Genomic DNA, 14,853 nt, shown 5'->3' with positions numbered 1-14,853 from the left:
CCCATTTGCAGAACATTTCCCAATAGATAAATGAGACACAAATCTTGTGTACCTGATTGTCAATGAATAGCTCACATGCACAGGGTGAACTCTGAAAACTCCATTTTTCAGCCAACATAGCAGTGACTAATGACTCACTTTTGTTTCTACCAAAGACTGCGTGCTTCCTTCCAGGGGTATATACACCTAAACCTCCACCTCCACCCCAAAGAGGCTGAATTACTCCAAGTAGTAATGTATGTTGCCAAATAAATGTGCGGGCGACCAAAACTGAGCAATTCTAGCTGTTTAAACTGTGCCTTGAAATAGCACCTCACTGGATAAATGGACCTCCCATTTAGCAACTTCCAGAATTTCAAATCAGTCTTAATTTCCTTCCTATGGACCGTTTTATTTTATATTTTATCCAGCAGTGACCTTTGCAATATCAAGGGAAAACCAGAACGAGGCTTGAAAACATTGCTGGGACATCTAGATTCAAACACAGAGCCCAAGTTTGAATGAACCAAGCTGGGCAGAGTTTTTTCCAAATGGACAGGAGTTTCAGACGGTGTTTACTATTCCTGTAGAAACTGTGTCCATTTGGTAGTTCTGGATGAAAAGGATGCTGCTCTGAATAACTCACGGTTACTGCCTCAGATGTGACTGTGCTGGAGAAGGGACAGGGCTTTGTACAGTGGTCCTAAGTGAGGCACAGGATAGTTTCTGACTTGTCTATAAAGATAGGTTTGCTTTCTACTTTCATCATCCATTAAACCAGATGAACCCAAAGATGCTGGTTGTTGCTTTTGAATTCTTTTTAAAATAATATCTCTAGCAGAGGATATTGATTTATCCTGTAGATTTAAACATATATATCCTTTCCAATTCTTTAGTCTCTACTAGTCAGCAGTCTCCAAATTTAAATTTTCACGTGTTGCTTTTGCTACTGAAGTTATCAGATGCCTCTAAATGTTTATTTACTAGTCTAAATGTGATACCTTTCATGGTTTTTATGTCTAATGCTCTTTTGTGCTGGTAAATTTGCACTTGAGGATGTGCTGACTGTCAAATTACAGTAATAGAGACTTAGGGTAGATATATGGAAGGACTTCCTTAGAATAGGAGGCACTAAATGCTGTCAGATCTCTTCAATTTCTTTCTAAAATAAGCCACAGAAATAAGAAATGACATCAGTGTCTTGGAGTCATCTTGAAAAGTCTGTGCTGTCCTGTGTCCTCCTCACCCCACTCCCAGTTAGGAATGTCTATCTGATATCCAAGGGGCCAGGGCCTGTGAGATCTAGAGGCCCCCCAAGGAGTAATTCCTCTTTTTTTTTTTTTTCCAAGGAGTAATTCCTGACATGAATTTGATGAAACCACTGGACTCTCAACATGTGGCGTGGTGGCGGTGGTGGTTGTGTGTATATCTGTGCATGTTGATTGGGATGGTGTAGGAAGGGCTGGAGAAGAGAGTTGAATAGAGAAAAGAAGGAAGAAAAAAAATGTGAAAATTAGCTTTTTCAGAATCCAGAAAAGCACAACAAACAGTGGTCTTAGGAAAGTTATGTATTAAAGTGAACTGTGACTTTTGTTGATCGCTGACCATTTTCTGATCTAAGGAAATCCTGACCACAGGGATCCCTCTTGGGGAAGCAAGCTCCCGTGCTTCAGAGGGAGGCATTCACACATCAGGCTCATGACATCTGCCCTTGAAATTACCTTGACAGCCTCCTTGTCCTGTGGGTCCACCCCACACCCAGCCTACCACCTCCCACAATGGTGAATCCATGGCCACCCAGGCACCCCTGCCAAGCATACCTGGGAGCAAGGTATCTTGGAGTTCCCTGAACAGAAAAGCCATGTCCATTTCCCAGCTTTAAAGATTAACTATCAGGGCTTCACTGGCATCTCTGTTATCAACTCCATCATTACTGCCAATAATACAGCTCCTGCTTTGTAGGCTTCCGCCTGGGAACTAGGAAGGTTAAGAACACAGCCTCTGAAGTCAGGCTGCCTAGGTTCCACTCCTAAACCTTGCCTTCTTTATGGCTCATTCCTCAGTGATCAGATGGGAATCACAGCAGCTCTGACCCCATGGGGTTGCTAATGTACCAAAAGCACCCAGCACTGTATATGGACAAGCTGTCTCTGCACAATAAATAATAGCTGTCATTTCCACAGTCCCTGCCCCTCTTTTTGCTGCTGTCATACGTTTCCATTCTTTGTGTCCATCTGGTTGTTACTGACCTAAAGTTAAACCAGTGTAAGAGAAAAGCACCGTGCCTGAGGAATAATTCATCCAAGCCACCCAAGTGTCTTAAAATTACATGGGGTGTGTGTGTGTGTCTGTGTGTATGTGTTTGTAGGGATGTATATATGTATCTGCTTCTATGTAAAATCACTCTTTACAAGTGAATATATAGATGAAATGCTATTTCAGCAAAGTGCTCATACAGTTTTCTTTAAATAACAGGCTTGAAAACACACCCTGTACTGGTTTCCTTCCCTGCCCTTGTTTCCCTTCCTTACTCTCCTACCAGAGCTTTCTGAGATCACCTCCAAGGAAACAATTCATTCTCAAATCCCGCATCAGGATGTGATTCTAAAGGAACCTAGAGTGCTGCCACTTAGCATCCTTTCCCAGGATTCAGGATGTTGTCTTAGATAAGAAAACCTGCATCCATACAAGAGAGTTAGAATCACAAAACAGCATCAACTTGCGGTGATCACTAAAAGAAACAATAGCACCCTCTCTCCAGAGCCTCCACATGTCCCATGTTGTGACCTGCAATACTGTACTTGGGTTGCATGATGCCGTGATGTAACAGCTAGGTTCTAAGAACTGAACCCAAGCGGAGAGTTTCCATTCCATAAGTAATTCTCAGCTTCCAGGCCAATCCACTCTTAGCTAGCCCTGCATTCCTGGTTCAACAGCCAGAAGTAATTAAAATTAAATTCTGGTATCTCCTGACTTCCCTCAAAGAATGCAGCGTCTCCTCAAGTCAGGTTTTCTCTCCTCCTCTCTTTTCTCCAGCTGGTTAAGAATGTCACATCTTCTCTTTCTGTCCTGACATCTCCCAACTTCCCTAACACTCTGCCCAAAAGGTTCTTTCTCCCTCTCCAGCCAGCTCTTTCCCCAGCTGGCTCTTAATTGGGTGAATCAGTGTATCCTCTTCATGTACATTACTTGATTCTCAGGTTCTGAAGTCTCTGTGATCAAGAAGAGCATAGGAGCCAACTTGACCATTCCCCAGCAGAAGGGAGAAACGTGAATGTTTATACATTAATAGTTTTCTCCCCCAGTAAACTTTCCTCCCTGAAACATCCTTGTGGATTCTGCAAACAGAGATCCAGTATTCACCTGGGTTATCCAGAAGCAACTTCCCTTTTGTTGACCCATCTCTCTTTTCCTTTTCTCACCAGAGTGGATGTACTTTCTCACAATTTCCTGTTGTGCTGCCTGGCTGATTCTGGCTGTGTCCATTAGCGCTATCTTGGCAAACTTGGGTTTGGAAAATGAGTAACTAAATATTCATTTATTAGAGGTGTTTTTCTTTCACTAGCAGCTGCCATCTGTTCCTCACCACTTCAGGGTAATCCCCCTTTCTCCCTCCAGCATCCTCTTGAGACGCTTTCACTTCTTGCTCTTCATTCGTTTGTGCATTCAGTTGTCAGACATTTTCTGAAAGATGAGAACTAAGAAGTAACTCAAAATAGAAATAATGATAAAATAACCCTAAATAAAAGAGACACAGGAAGAGTTGTTTTTTTTTAAATAAGCAACACATGAAAGGTTGAAAAATCACGAAGAAAATGATTTTTTAAAAAAAGATCTAGATGCAGGAAGAACAATTAGGGAATAGCTGAAAATGTAAATAATAACCAAATAGCCAGAAGACAGCCTGCAGCAGAGATGAAGAGTATAAATCAGAAGAGAAAAATGTTTGCCCGATTCTATTTTACAGATAGTGCTTTAAAACGTGATGTGTCATTCGGATTTGTTTTGATGTGCTGGGCATTTCCAGTGTCCATTCTGGGCTTTGAGTGCAATCTTAGTTAACTTAGATGCATTTTAACACCTTCCACCCGGGTTACAAGTTGATGTACTTGCGTACAATGAGCGCCCTGCAGGAGCACGGTTCCAAACACCAAAAAACACTTCCAGTTCCTTTTCCATCCATAATGTGGTGAAAGAAAAAAAAACAGTTTTCAAACTTGAGCTCCCATCTGTTATTTGCCATTCAGAGGTTCTGTGGGTACATTGCTTCATACCAGCCCTTCCATGAAAGATGAGGGATGTGACTGGCTCCTGATGAATAGGCATTTGTGAAACAAAATATATTGAAGTTGACTTGTTTGTCATCACATTTGTCATCTGCCCAGGTCCCGTATAGATGGAAAACCTGTTTCAAAGGCAAAATGCATTCTGCATTGTATATGAGCTGGGTAATGTCAAGTGGCTATGATTGCAGTGTGGGAGTTGTTTTGGTTTGTTTTGGTTTGATTTAAGTCAGGAAACAATGAGTATGTTTGTCATTTTCGAAACATTATGGCCTCAAACCACTTGTGGCTGGTGGTATTTCATTTCCGTGGGGCATTCCACCCAACAACCACTGTCTGCCAGGGATGCCTACGAATGGCAAAGTTCTGCTGGGTTTCTCTGAAGCCCGCCTCTGCTTTCAGCAGCTTTGAATAAGCTACAGGACCACAATTTACTTCTATTGTCATTTCTTCAGCGAGACAGAGAGAAAGACATCTGCTACTTTAGACAAGAAGCCTATTGGAAGAGCACACATACAATCAGAACAGCCCAGTGCAAGATGGTTCAATTCAGCCGCAATCAGAAAAAGGAAGAGAATAGAGGGGTGGGGGGCAGGGGAAGCCCTACTTCATTATGAACAATGTTCATTTCTGAGCCAGTGTTTGAGGAGGGAGCATGCTGCTAACTTTGCAAGAAAAACATACATTCTGTTTTCATCAAATAGGGCGCAGTCAACCAAGAACTAATCATTCATGAAGCATTGCAGAGTCAACTGTAATGGGAGAGACTAATTTCTGATCATGAAAAGGACTTTTTTTTTGCACGGGCGCCCATATTGCACCATTGTACGTAACTATCAAGCTATGCCCCTATAAAAAGTGAGAACAAAGAATTAAAGACAATGAAGTTACATCAAATTAGCTTTTGTTATGTAACAAGCCATCAAGGCATAGTAGCTTACAAAAAGCATATATTGATTCACAATTTTCTGGGTCAGCAATTTAGGATGGGTTCAGTTGGGCAGATCATCTGCTTGCCTTATCTGGGGTCACTCCTGTGGGCACAGTCAGCTGGTGGCAGGGAGCCCATTGGTCTCGGATGGCCTCTCTCACTGGCTGTTGAATAGGCAGGCCTGGATGACCAGGCCCTGCATCTCCAATGGACTGGCCTGGGTTTATTTGCATGATGGTGGTTCCCACGTGTAACAAGGGAGGGCAAGCCCCAGTACACAAGCATTTTTTAAACTTCTGCTTGTGGCATATTTGCTATATCCCATTGACCAAAACAAGTCACATAGCCAAGCTCCATGTGGTCAGGGAATATTTAAAGGTGAGCATATAGAGAGGTATGAATATACCCGGGTCATCACTCTGACAACCTACTGCAGAAGTATTCTTGGAAACATTCTAATCTGTACCTATCAGACTGAAATATGAAAACTTAAGTCATGCAATCATGTGACGGAATGGCTCTTAGATGTCTTCAAGTTCAAATTCTTCCTTTGATCATTGAGGCAACTTCAATTCAGATGGGCTACTTTTCTGCTTAAGTTCGCATGACTACCTTGATAATACATTAATTGTGAAGGCGGGGGAAGCATCCAGAATCATTTATATAGTAACTTGATTTAGTGTTTAGGATAGGTAAAATTATTTATACTGGACAAAAATAAGAGCCCCATCAGGACTAGAGGGTTTGGAGAATATTTTGGGAAAGAAAAGACAGCTCAGGTAAACCGGTAAACATGTGGATGCAGTGAGGAAAACCCAACTGAAAGCACAGGATGTCATATTTTCCTGGTATGTTTTAGATTCCTAAGAGAGTGCTACTCAAATTTCAGTGTGCATATGAATCACCTGGGATCCTGTTAAAATGCCAATTCTCATTCAGGAGTTGGGTGCTGAGACTGCATTTCTAACAAGCTCCCAGGTGAGGCTGGTGCTGCTGGTCTAAAGGCCACAGTGACAAAGCTCAGAAACTTAGCCTTTCTGTTCAGTTCCTCATCTGTTACCTTTATTCAGCCTCTAAATGCATCTCTCCTCACTGACATCACCACTCCTCTTATTAACATATTGGAAATCTCACTGCAATGCCCTTCCAGGGAGAACTCTCCTAGTGAAAGAGGTGTGTACCCAGGACATACTAGGTTCTCATCCTTATTATTTTCCCCAAAATAACATAGAATGCGTGAAACCTGGATTCCTCTCCCCATCATGCCCTCAGGGACAACCTTTTCTTCCCTCACTCCCCACACCTCGGTTTCCTAGAACTGCCATTTTCTTTTCATGACAGTGATCACCACCAAGGTAGAAGAGGGCTGAATTCTTATGTCCCTATTCCCTGTCCAGGCCACTTTGTTTAAGAGGGCTTTGTACCATGTAAAATCCCTTAGAAAGCACCAAGAGGAGCTGGGGAAGTGAGACACGAAAGGGACTGAACCCAGTAAAGCATGTGGGCAAGTGAGCTCAGGCCTGCTGGGGGTCTGTGGGAGACTCTGTACAACATACCCCAGAATTACCCCAATCAATGGGGAGGGAGTCGGGGTGTTTATACAACTCCCTGGCAGGTAGTTAGTGGTCAGTGGGGCTCCCTGTAGAATTAATTCTCCAGCACATTTGGCTTCTCTAGGCATGGCACTAGAATTTGAGAAGCACATTAAGGTACCATCAGCTTTCAGCTTGAAGAACTAAACAGAATGTCAGGAATAACTTAAATGGGTGAAGGCCCTGACCAAGGGAAGCACATGAAAAGCAAAACACTGTTAAAACCAGCAAACTGTGACAACACCAAACGATCCTTTTGAGTGTTTTTATTTTTTCCTCTCTTGAAACTACTTGCTTGGTTTATTCTGTTGTTGTTGTTGTTGTCATTGCCTTCATGCAAACTAATAATGTCTCAGCTGCCTTAAGTACATGTTGTGCTTTCAATGTAATCTACCCAAGTCACTCAACAGGAAAGCAAAGATTTTTATCATTGCTTTCCATTAGGAAGCAACAGTAGAGCTGGATTTCCTTCTGTCCCTGTCCTTTATCTGAACTGTGACCTTGGCCAAGGTATTCTCTCTAAGCTTCAGATTCCTCATCTGTTAAAAGGAATAGCAATTCTGACTGTGAAGGACTATGGTAAGGGTTGAATAGAAGAAAGAATGTGAAGCCACTCACCCATGAGAAGCACTCAAATGTCCTCCTCCTCCCTCACTGTCCAATACCCTCACTGCTGAAGGCTAAGTTCTATTCTATTCCATCAATTTGTACTGAAGTCTGAGTATGCACAAAAAATTTTATCTTAGAAGTATAGAGCTAATAAAACATAGTTCTTTCCTTCCAGCTGTTTTCTGCTTTGGAGATAGGCAGACATATAAGGAAGCTGCTCTAATAAAAATCAGATAGTGGTAAGTTTTATTTTTATTTTTTTGTTTTTTTGTTTTTTGTTTTTTTTTTAGTTTTATTTTTAATACAAAGAGTGCTATGTTCTGATCTTATAGGAAGAGAGAGGTTATTCTCCATGTTTCTATAATTTACATAACAGTAGTTAGTTCCATAATTCATACTCAACTGCTAGAGTCTGCAAAGTTCCCAGCAACTGCCGTGTTCAACAGAATTGTATTACACCAAAAAACCTTTGACTAACTTCTAATTGATTCTGGCATTCCAAAGACTATAAGGGAGAATCAAAAATAATTTAGAAACTGCTGATTTATATTAGGCACAGATTTGTTCAGATAAAACAGAATGTCAGGTTTTTGAAGTGAGATTATTTTTGCCAATTGGGTATAATAAAAGGAAGAAAATAAAAATGATGGCTTAAGCTTTGAAAATCCTTTCTCTTGCAATAAGATTGAGTTATGAGGAAAAAAAAACAAAATTTATTGAGCATCCCTAAATGCTAGATATTATTATAAGTCTTCATTTATCATTTTATTTAATCTTGTTGGTTCCCCAAAGGCCATCAGAGAAACGAGTTGATCAAGCAAGGCTATGTTTACTAGACTTAGTGCAGTAAGGAAAAACACTACCTTGACAAAGAATGATTTCAGGGTTGAACTGGGTGATTTTTAGGTGGATCTTGCAAGGCATAGAATTTGTTATTTATTTGTAATTTATTATTATTCACTTTGGGTTGGTGAGCACATAGAGGTAAGGATTTTGAAGAGAGTCTTGATGAGTAAGCTGTGTAGCTGGAGTTATAAGATGAATTGTGCATCCTCAAAATTCACATATTAAAGCTCTCACCTCCAGTACCTAGAATGAGACTGTATTTAAAGGGCCTCTAAAGAGGTAGTGAAGGCGAAGTGAGGTTGTATGAGTGGGCCTTAATCCAACATGACTGGTGTGCCCTTAAGAAGATGAGATTAGGACACAGACCCGCACAGAAGGAAGACCACATGAAGACAAAAGAGAAGATGGCCATCTATAAGCCAAAGAGAGGGACTTCAGAAGAAATCACACCTGCCAACACCTTGGTCTTAAGCTTCTAGCCTCCAGAACTTTGAGAAGATAAACTTCTGCTGCTTAAGCCACCCAGTCTGTGGTACATTGATATGGCACCCCCAGCAAACAAGTACAGTTAGTTCACAGTCTTTGCTTCTAGAATCAGGTCCTTTCAGGAGCAAGAGGTTAAGTAGCATGCCCAAGATTACAAAGCTACGAAGATGAGCCAAGATTCTAACTTCAGTTGACTGGGCCGCAAAACCAAGTTCTCTCCTCCATAGGTTGAACTTTCCTATAAAGCCAAAACAAATTATAAATAAGGACTAGAGAGAAAGTAACTGGGGTTTCTTATATCATTCATTAATTGGTCAGTTTTCCATGGGATAGGGGATAGCACAGGGCACCCATTGTAGTTTGATATATATATATCTATATCTATATATATATATATATAGAGAGAGAGAGAGAGAGAGAGAGAGAGGGAGAGCCATCACCCTAGGGTGGCATTTTGGAGCTTGCAAGATGTAAGGACTAAGTAGTGCTTTTTTTTCCAAGGAGGCAGACATTCCTGTGTTTCTCCCCTCACTTACCCCAACATCCCCTTAGCACTAATCTCCTCTAGATAGAGAGATTCTGAGACTTTCAGCTGCCAATTCTCACAGCTCTTCACTGAGCAGGTTCTGAATCACTGGAGCCCTTGTTCAGGGCAGACAGGAAGTTCTGGACTGTGAATACCCCCATCCCCAGAGCATCCTTCAATCAATGATTAATGGGAGTGGAGGATAAATACACCAGTGGGATGATTCTGAGACATGTTCTATGTGGTTCCCTAGCTCCTCAAATGTCCACAGTAGTAACTAGCTGATAACAAACCTATTATGGCGGCCTCCCCTTCCCCATGGATGCTTACTGGGATCCCCTCCTGAATAAGCTGTTTGCACTCAGCTCCTAGTCTTAGGGTCTTCTACTAGAAAAATTCAATTAGAGACACTAACCTATAAGTACTGGTTCCAAACTGATAACCTCTTCTCCTGCCTCAAACATCTTTATGGACCCCTAGTCTCTTAGGATAAAGGGCATTATTATCTTTAATATGACCTGGAAGACCTGGCATGATCTGGCACCTACCTGCCTGTGTTTGTCACACACAGCAATTGTCTTTACTTCAGCAATAGAAATAATCTGAGTACCTAAATCAGAAAAGGAATTGATAAGAAAGGCCTCTATTACAGAACTCGGCTAATTCAGAGGTAAGCTAATCTGCGTAGGTAAAGTAATCCCTGCAGCCCTCATTGTACCTTGGTCCCTATTACTCTCTGCTGCCAGATCCCACTGCCTGAACACTTCCCACCGACTAATGCTCTGCTACCAGCAGCCTCCATGGGAGGAAAGTCTCTAACCAGCATGTGTCTAATTGGCCTGACCTCAAGTTACAGCCTGAGAGAGTGTTAGGCCTGAGGTGCTTAAAAGCATGCTACCAAGGTGTAAGGAGAGGAATCTCTTCCTTACTTCAGCATCAACCATGGGGAGCAGGCACACCCCAAATAACCAGTATGTTAAAACTCTGGGCAGTCAGAGGTCAGCCCTCTCCTGTTCCACAGGCCCCTCCTTATCCTGTAGTCCAGCCCAACCAGGCTTTGTGCAGCTCCACGAAGCCTCCATGCTTCCTGCTGTTGCAAAGTGTGCTGTTCTCTGCACAGAATGCTCCCCCCCTCGGAATTCAGGTCAGCCTTCACCAGGGAAGCTTATCCTGAAAATGCAAACAGGTCAGATCCCCCACAAACGCTTTCCTTTCAGAACCACATTCCCCTTGAAATCGCATTTTTACTCATATTTCGCCCATGAAGCCAGCTCCCTGAGGGCCAGATCTTTGTCCACTGTCGCTCACCCCTGTACGATCAGCTGTAGGCAGAAGTCCCAACACATAGTAGGCACCTAATAAATAGCCGTTGAAGGAATGGATGAACCCATTCTTGGGCAGCTCAATTTAGATTTTACCCAAATCACAGGTTGTCAATTAGCTGAGACATTGTCTTTTTGGCTCGGAAGTGAGACAGCTCAGATATTTAATGAGACACCTGTCCTCTCATGACAAACACTAAAATAACCCAATGAGGCATGTTACCCTTTTGATTATATGTTCCCAATAATTTTTTTTTGAAAAACTGATGTTTTAAAAAAGTTTTTAAGTCTGAAATATATTCAACTTTAGGGCATGTATCAGTTAATTATTGTCGCGTAACAAATTCCTCCACAGCTCGGAGGCTAAAAATAACAATCTTTCAATATTGCTCATTCATCTTTGAGTTGGCCAGAGTGAGCTGAGCTACGCCAGGATCAGCTGAGGCTAGCTCTGATCCAGGTAACTGTTATCTTCCTGCCACCGGTGGGTGGTAGCCCAGCATGACCTTCTCATGGCCATGACAAAAGGGGAGAACGTCAATGAAATTACAGGGATTCTCTTCAGCCCTCGGCTCAATCATGACATGCTGCCACTTCTCCCTGCAAGCCATTGGCCAACACCAGCTCAGATGATCAAACACAAAGCCAGGAGGTACAGAAATACACACTATCCATGATGAGGCCACAGCAAGGGTATGGGTACAGGGAGGGGTGAGAAATCAAGACCACCAATGAATCTACCATAAGATTCAAGGTCAAGTAAATGATGAAATCCATTTAGATAAGCAAGTGAATGGCTAGGTTGCCTGGGTGGTGCAGTCGGTCAAGCATCTGGCTCTTAGTTTCAGCTCAGGCCCTAATCTCAGGATCATGAGATTGAGTCCCATATCAGGCTGCACGCTCAGTGTGTAGCCTGCTTAAGACTCTCTCTCCCTCTTCCTCTGCCCCTCCCTCCCTCTCTCTCTCTTAAATAAATAAACAAATCTTTAAAGAAAAGAAAATGGCCAAATGGCAATCACATCCTCAATCAGTATATAGGTTTAAATTCCTTTGAAACGCAGTACCCTTCAAAACTGTCAAGGTATCAAAAGCAAGAAAAACCTGAAAATTGTCACAGTCAAGATGAATAAGGAAACATGACCAAAAAAAAAAAAAAAGTAATTTGAAATTCTAGATGGAATAATGGGACAGGAAAAAAAGCACATTAGGTAAAATCTAAGAAAATTTGAATAAAATATGGGCTTTAGTTAATAATACTGTTTAGTCGTGAGAAATGTACCATACTAATATTAGATGTTAATAATAGGGAAACTGAGTGTGAGTATATGGGAACTCTCTGTCCCTTCAACTTTTCTGTATATGTAAAACGACTCTAAAATATAAATTTTCCTTAAACAAAAAAACAAAGATGGAATGGGGTTTATGATAGCAAGAATAATTTCTTGACTCGATTCATCAAGTACTTAAACTTATTACTGTCTTAGAAATGTTGGAGCTACTGCGTGGGGGAAGCCCCTTGTATGAGACTCTAGGACCAGCGATAAACTCCCCTGAGAGGGGTTGGGTGTTTGTGGAGAGGGCTCTTATCAGAGTCACCTGTCAGCCAGGAGAAAACAGCTGCCCACAGGTGCCCCTACAGGAAATGGAGCTGCCTGCCCCAGCCACCAAGTACCTCACTTGAGGTTCCTCCCAGCCTCATGCCACTACAATATTACTCCTCTCAGCGCTTCTGCCCTCCATTTATCCTCTCTTTCGTCTCCTTCCTCACTTGTTCGTAAAGTCAGACTGGATTGTTCTAGACCCAATACCAAGCCTCTGTGGTTCTAGAGTAACACAATGTAAACAAGCTAACTGAAAAATCCACAGCTACAATGAGATCAAGGAAGCCCATTTCTATTTCATCTGTTCTTCAAAATCTCATTTAAATCACACTGCCTTCCAAGAAAGCTTCCTTGACTGCTACCACCTTCATCAATGGCCCTTTCTTGGGGCACCTGAAGCCATATAGGTTTTCTTAGGGTGTCTCAGCCCAATGAACTGTAAGTTCCTTGAAAGCAGGAACCAACCTGGATAGATCTTATATCCTCCAAATATTTCATGAAATGCTAGGTCATATACCCCCAGCTCCACCCCGCCAAATACCTAAGGAAGGACCAATGCTCTGCATCCCAGGGGCAAAGCCAGCTGTCTGAGGTTGCAGGCACCTCACTGGAGTAGCTTGCTGTCATGGCAACGTGGCATCCCTCAAGTGGACCATGCTCCATGGAGTCTTGGAGCAGCTGCTACTGCTGGTCTCTACCAGTGCCATTTCTGCTTCCCTGAATTTTATATTGGCTGGGATAATAACACAAATTAAGGTGTTTGCTGGTTTCTATTACCATTTTTTGAGTAAATCAGTTTTTCCATATTAATGCATGAGAAAGAGATTGTCAGCAAACCTACCATTTATTTCACTGAGAAAAAGCTTTAAATGCTCAGTCATGTTTTTCTAATACAATTCAGTGCTTCCAAATTTATTTACAGCCGCCTCAACAAATCCAAGCAAATCATGCTTTTATACATGCACACTATGACCATGTTGAGAAGAGATTTGTTATTAGTCTGTGTTTGTTGAGTCTTAAATCTGACTATACTCCTAGAGCAATTGTACTGATCAATCATGCAATGAATGTGAGAAGAGAATTCTTACTTCATCCTTTCAGGAGTTCTGGTTCTACTTGGGATGGCAGGGAAATGGAAAAACAAAGGGGATAAAAGGGAACTGAAGCTCACCATCCATTCTCCAAAATTAAATTTCCAAACAGCACTTATAAAGCATTGTTAAATTTAGGTTTTGTTACAAATGGAAAAATATAATTAGATTGTTTTCTCTTTCTCTTTTCTGAGCTACCCCAGAGAAGCTTTTGGAGTTTGAGAGTTTATGGGTATGTTTTCTACAATAAAGCTTCTTCCCCATGTATGTGTATTTATACACATACACATATAAATATACATATATATACATATGTTTACACATATTATATAATATGCATGATTGTATATAATTTTATATCTGATATGTATTATATATAAAATAATGTATGATTACATATAATATTTTGTATATATAATTATATAGTAATTTAAATATATAGTTATATCATTTAAAATGTGCAATATATTCATATATGTAATGTAGGTAATATATTAAATTCATACTTTATGTATTACATATATTTAAATATACATACACATAATTTGATATATAATATATATATTTTAGTAGCAGAGCCATCCCTTAACATGGATAATTAATCATTGCTTTAAATGTCAGACAACACACATGTTTTACTGATGACACTGAACATTTGGAGAAAGCAAATGGTGTATAAGGGTAAAGGAAGAGGAGGGAAGGAGATGAGTTCAGAGCTGGAAAAGATTTTGGAAACCATCTTCTGGACCCATACTCCATTTTACTGGCCTCGAAGATGACATCCAAAAGGGAAATCGATTTGCGAAATATTGCAGAGCTACTCTTTGGCTGAGCTGTAAGACGATGACATTGAAGCAAAAACACTGGGACTCCTGCTCAAATTGTGCAAAATCATATAATAACACTCTAAGACTCCAGAGTATACACCTAATGCCAATCATCAAAACTTTTCTGGAAGCCAGAAAGCAGCAGAGCTGAGACACCTGTGGGCTGTCCTCCCAACCCACAGCCAGGCTCGTCTCCAAGACCCTGGTTGCTAGTTTGTCCTCCAGATCCATTAGCAGGTTGAGAATCATGGGATGGCTTTTTAATTGAAGATAATAAAGAAGGACTAAACACAGTGTTGACTAGAAACAAACCATTATTCTTCCTTAATCACTTAAGCCAAGCAATTTATCTTTGTATTTGGCAAACTCTCAAAAGGAATAAATCAATGTTAAATCTGAAATTCAATGACTTGAAGGTTTTTTGGAGAAAAATAAACCTCCCAAGGCATCACAAAAAGGCAAGGGCCATGATGAATTTGGAATGTTTTACAGTGGTTATGTTCTGGAAAGAATATTATCATAAATATTGCTAGTTATATAAGAGTAAACCCCAAAGTAACTTAACTTCTTTATAAGTCACCTTTAATTTTTTTTTTTTATTTATTTAGGAGAGACACAAAGAGAGAGGTAGAGACACAGGCAGAGAGAGAAGGAGGTTCCATGCCGGCAGCCCTATGTGGGACTGGATCCCAGGACTCCAGGATCATGCCCTGAGCGGAAGGCAGACACTCAACCACTGAGCCCCCCAGGCATCCCACCT

General features: G+C 41.2%; 1 protein-coding gene and 1 long non-coding RNA gene across 3 annotated transcripts in view; one reads left to right on the top strand and one right to left on the bottom strand.

Moving 5' to 3' along the window:
* PCSK2 (proprotein convertase subtilisin/kexin type 2) overlaps positions 1-14,853 on the top strand; it is a 255,897-nt gene that overhangs the window by 87,490 nt on the left and 153,554 nt on the right. The gene's annotated exons all lie outside the window — the stretch shown is intronic.
* LOC140617836 (uncharacterized) overlaps positions 1-14,853 on the bottom strand; it is a 31,224-nt gene that overhangs the window by 9,033 nt on the left and 7,338 nt on the right. The window contains exon 3 of one of the 2 annotated variants that reach the window (XR_012017980.1): positions 3,390-3,663. The exons of the other annotated variant lie outside the window; for it this stretch is intronic. This is a non-coding gene — a long non-coding RNA (uncharacterized lncRNA). Of the gene's footprint in view, positions 1-3,389; positions 3,664-14,853 lie in introns of those variants that run through there. 2 annotated transcript variants of the gene reach the window in all.

Source organism: Canis lupus, chromosome 26 (genome assembly GCF_048164855.1).
Source record: "Canis lupus baileyi chromosome 26, mCanLup2.hap1, whole genome shotgun sequence".
NCBI classification, from domain to species: Eukaryota; Metazoa; Chordata; class Mammalia; order Carnivora; family Canidae; genus Canis; species Canis lupus.
The sequence above is the reverse complement of the archived record's forward strand: the minus strand, read 5'-3'. Positions and strand labels throughout refer to the sequence as shown.